Below are 19,524 nucleotides of genomic sequence, written 5' to 3' on the forward strand. Positions count from 1 at the left end.
CCCAGGGGCTCTGTTTTCCACTGCCCGCTTCTCCAATGGATATTCAGACCGATGATGTTATGGAAGGCTCCTACAGATGGAATAATTTCCCTATAGTCACCCAGCAAACTTTTTCATGCAATTTGGTGAAGTAATTTTACTTTTTATGTGAAGAAAGAGGGATTGAATTGCCCAGAGTAGGATGTAAAGTCATCCGTATTCTTTAGTTTTTCTTTAAGTCTTTTGTATATTCTAGTGTCAGTTTACACTGAAGCTATAATTATATTCCGACAGGAGAGTAAAAGCTAAACGCTGGCCATACCCTGAAATACTATTACACTGGGTGACGTAAAATTTGAATTGTGTGGCGCCCCCTTGTGTTAAAAAATGCTAACTGCGACCTGAAAGAAAAATAAATTTTTTTTGTAAGGAGATTTTTGCTCAGACTTCGCTGCATACAATGTCACCTTGACCTACAAAGTGCTTGTTTTTGTGCCTCTTGGTTTACTAGTTTGAACGCAATGACTCTTTTTCCATTGAGTATTGCGGTTCAAAAGGGGGGAGGCATAGGTGATCTGGGTCATAGATGATCTAGGTGTTGTAGATCAGCTATTGGGTTTGAAAAAAAAATAAATAAATAAATGATTTTGTGCTACAAGATTCCGAGCCATGTGAAATAGAACATCAGCACGATTATTTAGTACTAATTCAGTAAGAAACTGCAGGTATGCAAACAGTTATCAGAACCTCTGTTGATAATGCATATGTTGAGCTTTTTGCAGATGGTACCAGGGTGAGGATTGATGACTCCACATCGGATATCCAGTGGTCACACAACAAGATGTCCTAGAAGCAGAAGCTCTGCCTCCGCATGTCACAGTACAAGAAGCGGAATTGAAGGCCCTCACTGAGGCGTGTAGAGTGGCGAGAGGTAAGACGGCAACCCTTTACACTGACTCCTGGTATGCATTTGGCATAGCTCATGATTACGGCCCAATATGGAAGGCCAGACAGTTTTTTACCTTAGCAGGACAACCAATTGAGAATGGTGCAGCGGTACAGAGTCGCATGGAGGCCCTGCTTCTACCTGACAAAGTTGAGAGTTCGCACCGATTCCTACACTGGAGAGGCGAGAGACGACACCCTCGCTGACAGCATAGCAAAGGCAGCGGCCCTCAAGCCGTGGAAGAAAGAAGAAAAGATACTGACAGCATGAGTCAGTGGTAGAAACTTTGGACATTGACAAAAATTTGGACTTTGATATGCTAAAGACTTTTACAGTTACAAGCCAGCAAGGAAGGAAAGAATAAATGGACTAATATGGGAGCAGCAGAAACAGGACAGCGTGTGGTGAACAGTCAACAGCACTTGCCCACCACAGTTCCTGTATCCCACGATGGCCCAGCTGATGGACGGAAAGACCCACCTAGTAAAGCACTGACGACGACGCTTGAAAGAGGTTGGGCGACTTCTAGGTTCTCTGTAGCTGCTGCATCATTTGTCCAGTTTAGCATGATCTATGCCATGGGTGAGACAGGGCAGAAGTAAATTTGCCACATCACACTTGCCTAGACCACTCTACCCATTTCAGGGATTGCAAATTGACTACGTTCAGCTCCCACTTGTTGGGAAGTATGAATACATGCTTGTTGTTGTTGATGTCTTTGCAGGTTGGAGGCTGACCCTGTTACCAAGGCAAACAAGTAGGTAACCGCAAAGAAGCTCATGAACGAGGTAAACTGTGAATATGGGGTACCAGAAGTGATTCAGAGTCAGACAGAGGTATAAACTTCACAGGTGAATGTAACATGTCATGTCTGCTCTGGGTGTATCCCAGGCCTTTTACATACTCTACCACCTTTAGTGTAGTGGAAAGGTGGAGAGACGTAGTGGCACGCTAAAAGTAAGATACTTAAAAATGACGCCACTTTGGAAAGACTGTCATCCAATAGCCTTATACAGTGTTAGATATGAACCCAGGGGGGATCATGCATTATCTCCCTACGAGATTGTTTGGGCTAGCCCCAAGGCTAGGTTGTTACTATCCTCAGTAGTTACAATTACAATCTGATGTGTTGACTGAGTATGTGATTTCCGTTGTTAAAGAACTAACCAAAGCCTATGCACAGGTGTTCTCTTCCAGACTCAGAGGCAGACACTGGGACACATATCTTGCAGCCTGGGGATTGGGTGTGCGTCAAGAAGTTCCTCAGGAAGCACCCTCTTGAACCCTGATCTGATGGCCCCTACCAGGTGCTTCTGACTACTGCCACAGCTGTGAAACTAGCCGAAAGACTTACATGGATCCATGCTTCATACTGTAAGAAAGCTTCAGATCCGGGAGACCAGTCTTAGTTGTGCCAAAGACATTACTCTGGTCAAGGCTAGTGAGAGAGGAGGGTGGCAACTGGAATCCTTAGTCGGAAGAATATGAGGGTACGGTTACCTTCTAGTATAACTCGTCCAATGCTCAAGTAGCCGCATATTCCTTCGACTATTGTACTGTGGTCCCGTGTCTAGGCGCAAGATCCCACCGCAGGCCAGATTTAGCTCAGTCCAGCTGGTTATATGACTTATATACCCGGGGAATACAATACGTTTGCACCACTGATAACGTCTGGGGAGAAGACTGCCGTTATCGGGGATTAGTGGGATGTAACACAGGAATAGACTGGTGCTATAAACCGCGAAGTGCCTTAAATAAGAAAGATAAGAGCGGGTAATCCCTAATTAGTCGTATAACCCTCCTTGAGAATAATAAGGACAGCAGGTATTGGAAGGCTGAACTTAGTATGTTGCTTGGTTTTAATGCGGTTTTTACATTAACCATGGGAGATCCAAGCCCGGGGGACGGGGGAGACTTATAGTCTGGGGACATACCGGTACGGGAGGACAGATCCCTTAAAATAAGGGATATGGTAGATGCAGCCGAATGGAAGCCTTCACTTAGTCCCGTGCCCATAATTAACCCCCTCCGTCGTAAGATAAAGACCTTGACGAATATGATGATCATAGCCGACCCTACCTTTTGAGGACACCTTGACAGTAGCGACTGGCTACTCTGACCAGAATCTCTGGTTGGAGTTGATGAGGTACAATGCTAACAGGAGCACCAAGTCTAACTGTTGCGTGTGCGGTAGTGCCCGACTACACTCGGGGATGGTCCCCCTAAATCTCCCTGTAGATGCTGAAGAGTGGTTTATTAGTCTCTTCACGAACATTTCCGCTAATTACACTGTCCGTGAGAAATGGAAGAAGGAATACTCTATAACTACTTAAGTGTTTTGCACCGGAGAGAGTATTACTGACTACCCTGGAAACTACACCTGCCAGGCAAATAGGCAGGGTGGAGGGAGATTTTTGGGGAACTCGCCAACGGGTATTGCTCCTCCTACAGTATGATAGGAGGGGAATAGATGCAGAATCAGGTCCAGTCCTTAGGAGACGTTTACTGGCTTTGTGGAGACATGAGGTAGAGGACCCGCCTGGAGGGTAATTGGACAGGGGAGTGTGCCTTAGTAAAGCCCTTATGCTCCTCCACATCCTGTCAGACACCAACGTTTCCCTTGTTTGAAAAAGATGAAGAGCCAGTTCCGATAATGCCAACCACATACGCTACCAAAGAAAAGGAGAAATGTACTAGTACTGTGCCTGCCCCGATCTCCTAAGATGGATTGTCAGTGGAATTCCCATTTGCCAAGGGATAGTGCAGAAGACCTTAGGTTCCGGCGAGGGCACACCCTGTGGGGTGTTAACTTGTAGAGATAGAGGGTATGGATGCCCGGAAATGAGCCCAGGGAATCCATGGCCTCCCTCTGAGGTGAGGTAGGGATCCCCCCCTCCTAGGAGTAGGGACTTACGGGCAGTGGGAAAACCCTGACGCAAGGGTGAGGCGACCTGGACGTGTTCACCATTAGGACTATCTCCAGGAGGGACATTGGTGTGGGTGAAGATTAGGGAGTCCCACGCCGTGCGTACCTGTGCACGCTACTAGTATTGTAACATTATGCTAGAGCGAGAAGAGAGACCCCTGGTGGTAGTTTTGATCTACACGTATACATTGACATCATAGGACAGCCAAGGGGGGTACCTGACGAGTTTTAAAAATTAGAGACCAAGTTAAAACTAGATTCGAGTCCATTTTCCTGATCATTATGGTAAATAAACGTTGACTGGATTAATTATGTTTATTATAATTAGCAGTGGTTTATAAATTATACTAGAGACGCCTTATAGGGACTAGTCGACCAATAGGACCTACCTCGACTATGACTTTTTTTAAAATAGAGTGACCTTAGATATGACTTTAGCTAAAAAGGGGAGTGTCTGTAAGATGATAGGGGAGACTTGTTGTATCTACATCCTAGACGACACGTGACCCGCGGGTAAAGACGCAGTTGTCATTAAGAAGCTGACCGCACTAACTAAAAAGAGCTAACTTTTGGGACCAGCACTCGCCATGGATGAGCGGGTGGTAAAGGATCCTGGCACAGACGGGCGTCGCTGTTGTATGTGAACTGATGGTTACCTTTTCTGTTCTAGTCTGCTGTGTTATCCCCTGTGTCAGAGAGACCTGTGAAACTGATGCTGGAAAAGCCGCCCCCACCATGAGTTTGCTGAATGCATCCCCAGAAGGAGTGGACAAGTCCTACACCCCCTTGAAGACCCTAAAACGAACCTTCAACGCGCTCCAGTTATAGGCTCATGCGCAGAAAACTGTGAAAATTAGATAGAGAATTAGAGGATAGACATTTTAAGGGGGGATTGTGATAGACATGATGATTATTTTGGTATAAAATGTCTATCGATTTATATAACCCAAATGTATTTTGCTGTTGTAATGACTCTAAGCTCTGAGGAGTTTAAAGGACACACACACAATCTAATCATAGTATTTGCTCTAAGTACATAGAAGTTACACAAGTTGCACAACCAGCCTCTAAGAGTTAAAGGGCCATAGTGTCGTGTATATCCTGTGTTTAATACTGAGTGTTTACCTAGCCCCCTTCCACTCCTCATACAAGCTAGTTAAACAATAGGTTGCCACATACACAGGTTGTCTGCATGCTAAAGAAGACAAAGTCCATACTATGGCGGACGTGAGGGAGGGTGGGCCGAGAGGTGGAAGATTTTATATGATCCGACGAATGAGAATCTTATATGTTACTGATGTAATCTGTTGCACGCCCATTGAAGGGCGGTTGTCATGTGTTATAATAAAAAGCCTGAGCCTCTACACATTGTAGAGACTCTCCCGGTTTTAGACAAGCATTTGTGTCTGATTCTGGTTGACGAAGTGTGCACACAATACTCAATTTGGAAGCGACAAAATACCCCAAAGCCTGCTGGAGAAAACCGTAATCCAGCACACTGTTAGTCACATTTTCATTCCTTACCTTGATTTCCCCCTCGTCTGAAGCCATTAGTACATGTTTACTAGAGATGAGCGAACGTACTCGTCCGAGCTTGATACTCATTCGAGTATTAGCGTGTTCGAGATGCTCGTTACTCGTGACGAGTACCATGCGATGTTCGAGTTACTTTCACTTTCATCTCTGAGACGTTAGCGTGCTTTTCTGGCCAGTAGAAAGACAGGGAAGGCATGACAACTTCCCCCTGCGACGTTGAAGCCCTATACCACCCCCCTGCAGTGAGTGGTTGGCGAGATCAGGTGTCACCCGAGTATATAAATCGGCCCCTCCCGCGGCTCACCACAGATGCGTTCTCACAGAGATCAGGGAAAGTGCTGTCTTGCTGGAGTTGCTATAGGGAGAGTGTTAGGAGTATTTTAGGCTTCAAGAACCCCAACGGTCCTTCCTAGGGCCACATCTAACCGTGTGCAGTAGTGTAGAGGCTGCTTTTTGCAGTGTTGCACTTTTTTTTTTTTTGTATATCGGCCGTGCAGAGCATTGCGCCCTGCAGTAATTATACATACTCCAGGGCCAGTAGTGGTGAGGCAGGGACAGAAGACATATTTATTGAATATAGGCAGTGGGCCTTTCCAAAAACATTTGGGAAAAAAAATCTATTTGCGCTGCCTGTGACTGTCCTCAGTGCACTGGGTCTGTGCTGGGGGTAGTTGTCCTCCTAATTCATACGCAGCCAGCTAAGTGTTACAGCAGGCTTGTGCAAAATTCTTTCCTGGCTCTGTGTTGGCTGTGACATCACCGCTGTATTCCAGTCCACAGTGCAACAGTCTGCAGTTATTTTACATACTCCAGGGCTAGTAGTGGTGAGGCAGGGACAGAAGACATATTTATTGAATATAGGCAGTGGGCCTTTCCAAAAACATTTGGGAAAAAAAATCTATTTGGGCTGCCTGTGACCGTCCTCAGTGTACTGGGTCTGTGCTGGGGGTAGTTGTCCTCCTAATTCATACGCAGCCAGCTAAGTGTTACAGCAGGCTTGCGCAAAATTGTTTCCTGGCTCTGCTGTGCGTTCCGTAAGCGAAGTCAGCCTCCAACCACAGGCCAATAAGGGGCACAATTAATTACAGCGTTCTGTTTCTGCACTACTGGTAATACACCATGCTGAGGGGTAGGGGTAGGCCTAGAGGACGTGGACGCGGGCGAGGACGCGGAGGCCCAAGTCAGGGTGTGGGCACAGGCCGAGCTCCTGATCCAGGTGTATCGCAGCCGACTGCTGCGGGATTAGGAGAGAGGCACGTTTCTGGCGTCCCCACATTCATCTCACAATTAATGGGTCCACGCGGTAGACCTTTATTAGAAAATGAGCAGTGTGAGCAGGTCCTGTCGTGGATGGCAGAAAGTGCATCCAGCAATCTATCGAACACCCAGAGTTCAGCGCCGTCCACTGCTGCAACTCTGAATCCTCTGGCTGCTGCTCCTCCTTCCTTCCAGCCTCCTCACTCCATTACAATGACACATTCTGAGGAGCAGGCAGACTCCCAGGAACTGTTCCCGGGCCCCTGCCCAGAATGGGCAGCAATGGTTCCGAATCCTCTCCCACTGGAGGAGTTTGTCGTGACCGATGCCCAACCTTTTGAAAGTTCCCGGGGTCCGGGGGATGAGGCTGGGGACTTCCGGCAACTGTCTCAAGACCTTTCAGTGGGTGAGGAGGACAATAACGATGAGACATAGTTGTCTATCAGTGAGGTAGTAGTAAGGGCAGTAAGTCCGAGGGAGGAGCGCACAGAGGATTTGGAGGAAGAGCAGCAGGACGATGAGGTGACTGACCCCACCTGGTTTGCTACGCCTACTGAGGACAGGTCTTTAGAGGGGGAGGCAAGGGCAGCAGCAGGGCAGGTTGCAAGAGGCAGTGCGATGGCCAGGGGTAGAGGCAGGGCCAGACCGAATAATCCACCAACTGTTTCCCAAAGCGCCCCCTCGCGCCATGCCACCCTGCAGAGGCCGAGGTGCTCAAAGGTCTGGCAGTTTTTCACTGAGAGTGCAGACGACCGACGAACAGTGGTGTGCAACCTGTGTCGCGCCAAGATCAGCCGGGAAGCCACCACCACCAGCCTCACCACCACCAGCATGCGCAGACATATGATGGCCAAGCACCCCACAAGGTGGGACGAAGGCTGTTCACCGCCTCCGGTTTGCACCGCTGCCTCTCCCCCTGTGCCCCAACCTGCCACTGAGATCCAACCCCCTCTCAGGGCACAGGCACTACCGTCTCCTGGCCTGCACACTTTTCCCGATGTGCCGTCCCAGCCCTGCACGACCACGTCTCCCGCAACATTGTACGCGCCCTCACCAACGCGGTTACTGCCAAGGTCCACTTAACAACGGACACGTGGACAAGCACAGGCGGGCAGGGCCACTATATCTCCCTGACGGCACATTGGGTGAATTTAGTGGAGGCTGGGACAGAGTCAGAGCCTGGGACCGCTCACGTCCTACCCACCCCCAGAATTGCGGGCCCCAGCTCGGTGGTGGTATCTGCGGCGGTGTATGCTTCCTCCACTAAACCACCCTCCTCCTCCTCCGCAACCTCTGTCTCGCAATCAAGATGTGTCAGCAGCAGCACGTCGGCAGCAGTCGGTGTCGCGCGGCGTGGCAGCACAGCGGTGGGCAAGCGTCAGCAGGCTGTGCTGAAACTACTCAGCTTAGGAGATAAGAGGCACATGGCCCACGAACTGCTGCAGGGTCTGACAGAGCAGACCGACCGCTGGCTTGCGCCGCTGAGCCTCCAACCGGGCATGGTCGTGTGTGACAATGGCCGTAACCTGGTGGCGGCTCTGCAGCTCGGCAGCCTCACGCACGTGCCATGCCTGGCCCACGTCTTTAATTTGGTGGTTCAGCGCTTTCTGAAAAGCTACCCACGCTTGTCAGACCTGCTCGGAAAGGTGCGCCGGCTCTGTGCACATTTCCGCAAGTCCGACACGGACGCTGCCACCCTGCAACATTGGTTTCATCTGCCAGTGCACCGACTGCTGTGCGACGTGCCCACACGGTGGAACTCTACGCTCCACATGTTGGCCAGGCTCTATGAGCAGCGTAGAGCTATAGTGGAATACCAACTCCAACATGGGAGTCAGCCTCCTCAATTCTTTACAGAAGAGTGGGCCTGGTTGGCAGACATCTGCCAGGTCCTTGGAAACTTTGAGGAGTCTACCCAGATGGTGAGCGGGGATGCTGCAATCATTAGCGTCACCATTCCTCTGCTATGCCTCTTGAGAAGTTCCCTGCAAAGCATAAAGGCAGACGCTTTGCGCTCGGAAACAGAGGCGGGGGAAGACAGTATGTCGCTGGATAGTCAGAGCACTCTCCTGTCTATATGTCAGCGCGTTGAGGAGGAGGAGGAAGAGACAGCTTGGCCCACTGCTGAGGGTACCCATGCTGCTTGCCTGTCATCCTTTCAGCGTGTATGGCCTGAGGAGGAGGAGGAGGATCCTGAAAGTGATCTTACTAGTGAGGACAGCCATGTGTTGCGTACAGGTACCCTGGCACACATGGCTGACTTCATGTTAGGATGCTTTTCTCGTGACCCTCGCGTTACACGCATTCTGGCCACTACGGATTACTGGGTGTACACACTGCTCGACCCACGGTATAAGGAGAACCTTTCCACTCTCATACCTGAAGAGGAAAGGGGTTCGAGAGTGATGCTATACCACAGGACCCTGGCGGACAAACTGATGGTAAACTTCCCATCCGACAGCGCTAGTGGCCGAAGGCGCAGTTCCGAGGGCCAGGTAGCAGGGGAGGCGCAGAGATCAGGCAGCATGTACAGCACAGGCAGGGGAACACTCTCTAAGGCCTTTGACAGCTTTCTGGCTCCCCAGCAAGACTGTGTCACCGCTCCCCAGTCAAGGCTGAGTCGGCGGGAGCACTGTAAAAGGATGGTGAGGGAGTACGTAGCCGATCGCACGACCGTCCTCCGTGACGCCTCTGCCCCCTACAACTACTGGGTGACGAAGCTGGATTCAATGATGTCATTGAATGGCTGTGATTGGCTGAAGGCACGTGTGTTTTCTGGAGGTGGGGATTTCAAGCCCTGTGTCCAGAAAGCAATGCTCTGCCGGGGACCAGGAGGGAGCGACAGCCTGCAGCAGCGCCGCAGAACGCCAGGAGAAGTGAGTAATGATTTTTATTCTTTGCTCCGCTGTATTCCCGGCGTATAAGGTGACAGTTGGGGGGTCGTCTTATACGCACCGTCGCCTTATACGCCGGTATATACGGTATATATTTTTATTTTTACACATTTCTGGATGAATTGCAGGGAAGGGCTTATATATTTAAGCCCTTCCCGACAATTCATCCTGCGATTGCCGGCAGCCCATTGCTTTCAGTGGAACCTGCTGTATTGCCGGCTCCATTGAATTCAATGGGCTAACATCGTTCTTCTCTGCCACAGCTGTTACAGCTGTGGCAGAGGAGAACGATCTTTATGCTGACAGTGGGGGGGGGGGGGCACTCTTGCCGCTATTGTGGCTTAATAGTGGGACCTGTGAACTTGAGATGCAGCCCAACATGTAGCCCCTCGCCTGCCCTATCCGTTGCTGTGTCGTTCCCATCACTTTCTTGAATTGCCCAGATTTTCACAAATGAAAACCTTAGCGAGCATCGGCGATATACAAAAATGCTCGGGTCGCCCATTGACTTCAATGGGGTTCGTTACTCGAAACGAACCCTCGAGCATTGCGAAAAGTTCGTCCCGAGTAATGAGCACCCGAGCATTTTGGTGCTCGCTCATCTCTAGTGCTCGCTCATCTCTAATGTTTACACAAGGAAGCATCGACCGAAATATGCCACAGCTGCGTACTATGTTGAAGTAATGTTCGTTAGTTGTAAGGAGTACATGGGTACGGTACATTACACCAAGCAAAATACGTTTTTGTCATGTTCACTTTAAATTCATTACAGTTATTCTGGCATATCCAAGTCTATGCTTTTTGTCATTTACGTTGTGTCCATACTGTACAATGTACTGTGTCTAAGTACACTAATACACCAAAAGTCAGGACAGGAGTTAATATTGTGTACGACCCCTTTTAGCCTAGTGAAGTACAGCAACTTGATGTGGCAGCAATCCCACAGCTGGAAAGACGACGTCTGGAGGGATATTGAGCCTTGCTGTCTGAATAGTCATCCCACAGCTCTGTGGAATTTGTTGGTGCAGGATGTCAGGTGAAAATGGACCTCTCCATCTCATAAATGCTGAATTGAGCTCATATCAGGTGAACCTTCAGGCCAAACCATTCATAGGAACTCTCCAGAATGCTCATCAAACCAATTATGGACAACATGGGCCTGATGGCCCATTATTCTACTGAAGTAGCCCATCATTGTGGGGGTACATGCAGTGAAACATAGTGGGCACTGGTCAATAATGTGAGGGTGATCAATGACAGTGAGGGTAATCAATGAGTGGAACAGGTTACCACGGGAAGTGGCGAGTTCTTCTTCATTGGAAGTGTTCAAACAAAGGCTACACAGATATCTGTCTGGGAGGATTTAGTGATCCTGCACTGAGCAGTGAGTTGGACCCGATGACCCTGGGGGTCCCTTTCCATTCTATGATTCTATGTGTTTAGGCAGACCACTGGATCCAAACCATGCCATGAGAACACACAGTGCCTTGTTGACAACTTGGGTCACACTCAAACCCTACCTTCACCTCAAAACAATTGGTACTATGGCTCATGAGACACCGCCGGGTCTTTTTACAAGCTACACAGTCAGCCTGTGAATGGCATGTCACAGGCTACTACAGCCAACCAGAGACTTCAGTGATTGACCCTAGAAGTCTATGATTGGCTGCAACAGTCTCTGATGTCTTCTTCATGGAAACAGCTTTGTCTCATTGTTTTTTGTGTCTGGGTAAAGATTAAGGAGTGAAGATGCCTCTAAGACACTGTCGATTGACCTTTGATCAACCGACTGTTTACTAAAGGTTTCATCATAGGATTAAAGGGGTTGTCTCGCGAAATCAAGTGGGGTTATACACTTCTGTATGGCCATATTAATGCACTTTGTAATATACATCGTGCATTAATTATGAGCCATACAGAAGTTATTCACTTACCTGCTCCGTTGCTAGCGTCCTCGTCTCCATGGTTCCGTCTAAATTCGCTGGCGGCTTGCTTTTTTAGATGCGCTTGCGCAGTCCGGTCTTCTGCTCTGAGCACGAGCCGCTTCAGTGTGCTCGCCGCTACAGCTCTTCTGCGCATGCGCAGACGAGCTGTATCTTCTCGGGAGCGCACTGGAGCGGCCATTCTGCTACCATCCTCTCTTAGAGGAAGGTGCAGAGCCGCCCAGCCGTGCCGAGAAGCCGCCCAGCCGCCCAGCAGAGCCGCCCAGCCCAGCCCAGCCGCCCAGGTAAGTGATGGGTGACGGACTGACGGGGGTGACGCGTGACTGACTGCCGCTGTGGCCCCGGAGCCTACCGCTGTGGCCCCGGAGCCTACCGCTGTGGCCTCGGAGCCTACCGCTGGGCCCCCGGGGCCTACCGCTGGGCCGCCGGGGCCTACCGCTGGGCCGCCGGGGCCTACCGCTGGGGAGCCGGGGCCTACCGCTGGGGAGCCGGGGCGTAGCGCTGGGGAGCCGGGGCTAGCGCGGGGAAGCCGGGGCTAGCGCGGGGAAGCCGGGGCTAGCGCGGGGAAGCCGGGGCTAGCGCGGGGAAGCCAGGGCTAGCGCGGGGAAGCCAGGGCTAGCGCGGGGGAGCCGGGGGCTAGTGCGGGGGAGCCGGGGCCTAGCGACGGTTACCTGCTGCCTGGCGGTGGGTGACTGGTCGGCCGCGTTCAATCCCGAGGTCCGGTCGGCGGCTGCGGGGCGGCTGGTTGTCAGGGAGACACAGCTGGTAGCGTCTCGGGAGCGCGCACGTCGGGCTACAGCAAGCGGCGGGAAAAGAGCCGGCGGCCATCTTGGGGAAACTTTTTATAAGTTGCTGAAACGCTGGAACTGTAAGTACAAACCAGCTAGAAAAGTCATTTACAGGGGGGCTTAGTAATGTATGCTTAATTAGGGGGACTGGGCAAAAAAAAAATTTCACTGCTTCCTCGAGACAACCCCTTTAAGTCTTTGCATCACAATGCGTTACAAACTCAACAGGATGCCGCAACTGTGCATCAAATTTGAAGATAGAGGTTATTAGAATGAAATGTACATCATCATAGTGGGAGCACTGAGACGAATGTCACAATATAGATTGACACATAGCAGGCCACAATCCAGAGCTGGAGTGTACAGACAAATCTGCATGCTCCAATATCTACGATGATCGGTTTTTGTGGATAGGCTGAGACAGGTTGGGAGGTCACGCTTTCCATTGCCAAGACTGCCGCTCACTTGGCACCACCATCATGAATGCTTGCAGTGGTGTCACTCCAGAGCTTCCTGGTATGACAAATGACCCTGTATGTTGTTCATTGACATATGCAGATTCTGTTTTAGCAATGATGATCCCTGAAGAATTGTCTGGAGGCAATGTGGCAATTTGGCTGATCCTTTCACCATTTTGGAGCGCAAAATAGCTTGTCAAAGTGAAGCTATGGTTTGGGTTGCCTGAGAAAAAGAAAGAAAAAGCATTACAATATGCAAAAAGTGCAGACCCAAAATAAGAAAGCAAATGCATACTTTATTAACACACTATGAAGCAGACATTAAAAACATTTAAAAACAAAATTGCTCACACAATAGGGGGCAGATAAACCTGTGCAATCAAAAATAACATGAAAACTAGCCCTCCAAAAATATATGTACAAAGCAGCATGTGTAGCGTGGTTGAATTAATCGGTGTCTATAAAATTAATACAAAAAGACAACACTTCCCCAAATAATAAATTGCTATATAGAGGATAAAGTGTAAAGTATAGAGGATAAAGTATGAAAATCACAGCAAATAATAGCAAAATAGGACATCCAATATCAAGAAAAATCTATATATATATAAAATTGAATGTATGTCTGTGTGTGTCTGTCTGTGTGCGTGTCTGTCTGTCTGTTTGTCCTTTATGCGCTACTACACCATTCATCCGATCACCATGAAACTTTGGGAAGTTGTTGAATACACTCCTGGGAAGATTATAGGCATAGTACAACTATCCTATGATAAATGGCGCACGTGCGAGCGTCGTCGACAGTTACGCCCCCTCCACGTAGATCGTTCGATTTCCATCATTGCCGCTAATTCTCTCACTTCCCGATGTCGTAGAAACATGAAATTTGGCACGAGCATTGATTATGTCATAAATAGGAAAAGCTACTGGGTCCCAACTCGATTATTTAATTCTATGCGCAAAAGAATTAGCGTCCAAATTTTAGGTACAGAATGTAATTCTCTCACTTCCCGATGTAATTTGGCACGAGCATTGATTATGTCATAAATAGGAAAAGCTAATGGGTCCCAACTCGATTATTCAATTGTAAGCGCCAAAGAATTAGCGTCCAAATTTTATGTACGGAATCTAATTTTCTCACTTCCCAATGTCATAGAAACTTGAAATTTGGCACGAGCATTGATTATGTCATAAATAGGAAAAGCTAATAGGTCCCAACTCGATTATTCAATTCTATGCGCAAAAGAATTAGCGTCCAAATTTTACGTACAGAATGTAATTCTCTCACTTCCCGATGTCATAGAAACTTGAAATTTGGCACGAGCATTGATTATGTCATAAATAAGAAAAGTTAATGGGTCACAACTCGATTATTCAATTCTAAGCACAAAAGAATTAGCGTCCAAATTTTACGTACAGAATGTAATTCTCTTACTTCCCGATGTAATTTGGCATGAGCATTGATTTTATCATAAATAGGAAAAGTTAATGGGTCCCAACTCGATTATTCAATTCTAAGCGCAAAAGAATTAGCGTCCAAATTTAACGTACGGAATCTAATTTTCTCACTTCCCAATGTCATAGAAACATGAAATTTTGCACGAGCATTGATTATGTCAAAAATAGGAAAAGTTAATGGGTCCCAACTCGATTATTCAATTCTAAGCGCCAAAGAACTAGCGTCCAAATTTTACGTACGGAATCTAATTTTCTCACTTCCCAATGTCATAGAAACATGAAATTTTGCACGAGCATTGATTATGTCAAAAATAGGAAAAGTTAATGGGTCCCAACTTGATTATTCAATTCTAAGTGCAAAAGAATTAGCGTTCAAATTTTACGTACGTAATCTAATTCTCTCACTTCCTGATGTCATCCATATATATAAAAATGAATGTCTGTCTGTCTGTCCTTTATGCACTACTACACCATTCATCCAATCGCCATGAAACTTTGGAAAGTTGCTGAGTACACTCCTGGGAAGATTATAGGCATAGTACAACTATCCTACGATAGGTGGCGCGCGTGCGAGCATCGTCGACAGTTATGTCCCCCAGACAAAGATCGTTTGATTTCCATCTCAAGCACGAAAGCAAAAGGCATTACGAGCAACGGGATGTGTGTTCAACTACAAAATGATGCATCCGCCGAACGTTTCGCAAGACAATTGCTGGATATTGAGAATGCTGAGGTAAAATGAAAGCTGTGCTGTGATTGGTTGCTATTTCTTATACTGCTGAGGCAACATGAAAGCTGTGCTGTGATTGGTTGCTACTTCTTATACTAGTGAGGTTACATGAAAGCTGTGCTGTGATTGGTTGCTACCGTATATATTATACCGCTGAGGTAAAATGAATGATGCACTGTGATTGGTTGCTATTTTTGATACTGCTGAGGCAGAATAAAAGTTGCGCTGCGATTGGTTGTTATTTCTCTTACTGCTGAGATAACATGAAAGCTGCGCTGTGATTGGTTGCTATATATTATACCGCTGAGGTAACATGAAAGCTGCGCTGTGATTGGTTGTTATATATTATACTGCTGAGGTAACATGAAAGCTGCACTGTGATTGGTTGTTATTTATATATATAAAAACGAATGTATGTATGTCTGTCTGTCTTTGCAGCAACGTGTGACGGGTAAGCTAGTAATATAATAAACCTTAACCAAACCCCATGATAAGTGCTGGGGATGCTGCCACGGATAAAAATAATATAAAAGAAAATAAAGGTAGCACAGGGAAAAAGTCTGCACACATATCACTATAATCAAGTACCTTCCTCAAGGATCTGAGTATAGCAATACGCGTGGGAACTTTTTTCTTGTGCTTCTCTGTTGGTGCTCTCTCTCTTCCAGGGAGGTCTCAGCACATGTGGTGTGTAATTACAGCTACCATTTCCTTGGATGGTTGGAAGAACTCACATTGCAACTGAGGAGTGCCACTTCAGGAATCTGAGTTTCACATTCTCTCTCTTTCTTGTACAGGAAAACCTAGTTCTCCAGTAGCACTGAGGCAGCTCATTCCTCACAAGGCTCTCTGCAAAAAAACTTTTTCACCCTGGATGCAGAATCTCATAAGTCGAGCTGCAAGTTAGCTCTGTAGCTTTCACTGGCCGAGTCTCTCTTCTTCACACTCTGTGGAACTGCTGGATCATACCAGAGTCTGCGCTTTATACCTAGTTATTTAGGTTGTGTCCATATTGTATATGGCAGGCAGATCAGATCCTATTAGTCCAGAGCAGCAAAGTATAAAACACAATCATGTGATCTCCCTCCAAAGGTCCTAGCAGAAACATAAAGTACAGCAGTAATATTCACACACACTCGTATGCGCATATTATATATATATATATATTTAACCCTTTACTAGAAGATAACTTGGCACAGAAAGTTATCACAATCAAGTTAAACTGTAATATGTCTGTAGGTTGTCCGTGGTTACCATGTGTTGTTAAGGCTTTATCTACCATTATGGAGAAGGATGATGGTACTTTGAAGCCAAAACACGTTGTCCTCCAGGGTTTATTGGGGCTTTTGGCTGACTATAAAAACTGGGATGGCTGAAAAACTATTTACAGAAAATTTTTTAAAACAATGAAAAATTTCACTTCATATTCATTTACAAAATCAGGTATTTGTTGCTAAATAAAAATCACAGGATGCCATCATAGCTTCTCATATGTACCGCTGCTGGATATCAGGCCATAAGAGTGGCTTCCACCGTGGCAAGCTTGGCAAGTCCATGCGTTACACATCTTACGATGTTCTTTGGTCACCAGAGCGTTAGCAGGGGCAATTTAGAGCGCCCATGCAGATATTCTAGCTGTGGCCTTATTATAAATGGGACACAGCTTCACAACATATCTTCCCAGTATTTTATCACCACCTGGTGGTCATGCTGTAGAATACATTAGAATTTCAAACTTTTCAGGTCTGCAAAAATGAACAAAACTGAAATATTGTTCTGCCAGAATCTGGGTGAATCCAGTTATTCAGTTGGACCGAAAGAAAAAAAAGCACTATACACTTCCATGCAGCAGTCTTCAGCTGGGGAAAGGAGGCGAAAAGCATCAAAAACAGCCGACAGGGTGCAGCGCTCAGTTGAATACTGCAGCCCCCTCATTCTACCATTCCATAGGGGTCTCAGCAGCAGAAACCCCACCGATGAATACTTTTGACATGTCTCTATGACACGTCAAAAGTTAGTTGAAAGTGCAGTTACTATTTAAGTATTACTCTTTACTTTCCCAGCAGCAAAGTCCACAGGTTGAATGCAGGGGAAGACACCCAAAGAAAACATGCTGCCACACACATACCCTTATATATAGGACACACCAATCATTCCTAGGACACATGCCACACATGCTACTCACACATGTGTGCACACACCAAAAGTATTCAATAAGAGAAGAAATAAGTCGGCACTGCTTCCATAATACAACACTGACTTGGCATGCAGGTCTTTAAAAACTAGTGGGTCGGTTTTAGACAAAGTGTGGCCCTTGGCAAAATTAGAAATGGGGCCCCAACTACTGAAAAATTGTACTAACAGCACAGTTAAATTCAAGATATTGAGGAGGCTACAGTGCTGAACTCTAGGACTTCCAGGGCTGTTGCTAGGATTTTACAAAAAATTCATGTATGTTTCTAGCTATCAAATAATATGAGGGGCTGCTGATAATTCTTTGGCTTTGTGTTCTTTTTTAGGTTTCTATGGTAACGAATGTTACATCGCATGAAAGCCTTATGTGTCTAATATATGTTTTCCAAATTTTGTGTTTGTAGCTTATGGCAACAGTGATCTAGGCACGCGAGAAGACAAAATGGCGGAGTCTAAGGTGATATTCACAGCAAATGAGAGCAGAGGAGTGATACAATTCTTGTTTCTGCAGGGGAAGTCTACGAAGGATATTCATGGTGATATGTTGAAGACATTGGGGGGATCAATGCCCTTCATATTCTACAGTTAGGAACTGGGTTGCCAAATTTAAAACAGGCCACTTCAGCACCAATGAGGAGGAATGTCCTGGACAACTGAGAGAGGTTGTTGTTCCGGAGATCGTCGATGCTGCGCACAACCTCATACTGGAGAATCGGCTGATTTCAGCTAAAGGAATAGCAGACATCATGGGGATTTCTGGTGAACGTGTTTGTGTCATTATCCATGAACATTTGAACATGAAGAAGCTATCTACAAAGTGGGTCCCCAAATGTTTGACCACAGATCAGAAAAGCAAGCGAGTAAAAACTTCCTGATCCATTTGTCAGCGTTTCCGGACTGATAAGAACTTCCTGGATGGTCACTATGGATGAGACCTGGATTTATTTGTATGACCCTGAAACCAAGGAGCAGTCAAGAGAGTGGAGGCACAGTGGTTCTCCTCGCCCAAAGAAGTTCAGGGTGCCAAAATCAGCCACTAAGGTGATGGCGTCTATGTTCTGGGATAAGGAGGGTGTGGGATAAGGAGGGTGTGCTGCTAGTGGACTACCTTCAAAATTGTTCCACCATCAATGCAAGGTATCACATTGAACTTTTGAACCAATTGAAGGCAGCTCTGAAGGCTAAAAGGCGCAGCAAGCTGTCCAACGGAATTTTGTTCCTGCAAGACAACGCCTCCGCTCACACTGCACAAGCGACCACGGCAAAACTGGTGGAGCTAGGCTTCCAGCTAGTTGACCACCCATCTTATTCACCAGCTCTACCTCCCTCCGACTATCATCTGTTTCCAAACCTGAAGAAACACCTCAAGGGTACCAAATTTCACACCATTTCTGATGCCATGGCTGCGACGGATGACTGGTTTGAGGCACAACCGAAATCCTTCTTTTTGCAAGGCTTATAGAACTTGGAATGCCAATGTAAGAAGTGTGTTGGCATCAGTGGAGAGGATGTGGAAGAAATGTAAAGTTTCATCTTCCTATCTCGTTTCTTTCTGTGTAAAGCCAAAGACTTATCAGCAGTCCCTCGTACCACAATTCCAAGACTAAATATTACCGCCATATAGTGATTCCCTCCATACTGTTTTTAAACAAAACACACTATATTATTAGAAATATTACCAATACTACTACCACACCACCACCACTACCAGTAATACCATCTAGTGAGTAGTATTATCAGAGCATTAGGGGTCAGGGGTAGAAACAACGAGGCTGTGTCTTCAGACAAGGCCTCTTTCAGAATGTGTCGCCCATGGCTATTGGCATGGCCCCATACAGTCCAGGAATGCGAGATCTTGCGTTCTGACTACGACTGCGCTATTTGACAAAACAGTAAATAGTTGATAAACATAAATTAAAGCTATTCGGTGGATTCCTGCTTTATTTAAGCAAGTAATAGCTCCATTTTTGTCAGAATATAAAATGATGTGATCATTTGTAAGATCTCACGTTTCAAGTCAGTCGGAGCTGCGGGGCGGGCCGGGAGCCATGAGCCAAAAGACCCTGGCCAACCTTTTTAGAAAAGTTGCTACAATATGGGGAGGTATGTAGACTTTTTTTTTTAAACTTTTTTCAATGGGTCCCAAGAAGTTGAAGATTTTTTGGGGGTGTGGGGTCATTTGCTAGTGAGTTTCTCAATAAAAAACAATAGCTAGTTTCAGGTAAAGGGGGCCGCTAAGTTCTTTGGCCAAACTAGCTCACCTTTTGTGCAACCAGGCAGTTTTGGTCTATATTTCTCTGTCCAAGGCTGCGCTCACATGAGTGTAAGTTTACCGCGTATAACGTGCGTGATGTACACTGTTTCGCTCACATTTGGGTGCGTGCACTGCGTATTACACAAGCGCAAAAAAGAATGCAGC

Source organism: Eleutherodactylus coqui, chromosome 5, assembly GCF_035609145.1.
Source record: "Eleutherodactylus coqui strain aEleCoq1 chromosome 5, aEleCoq1.hap1, whole genome shotgun sequence".
In the NCBI taxonomy this organism is placed as follows: domain Eukaryota; kingdom Metazoa; phylum Chordata; class Amphibia; order Anura; family Eleutherodactylidae; genus Eleutherodactylus; species Eleutherodactylus coqui.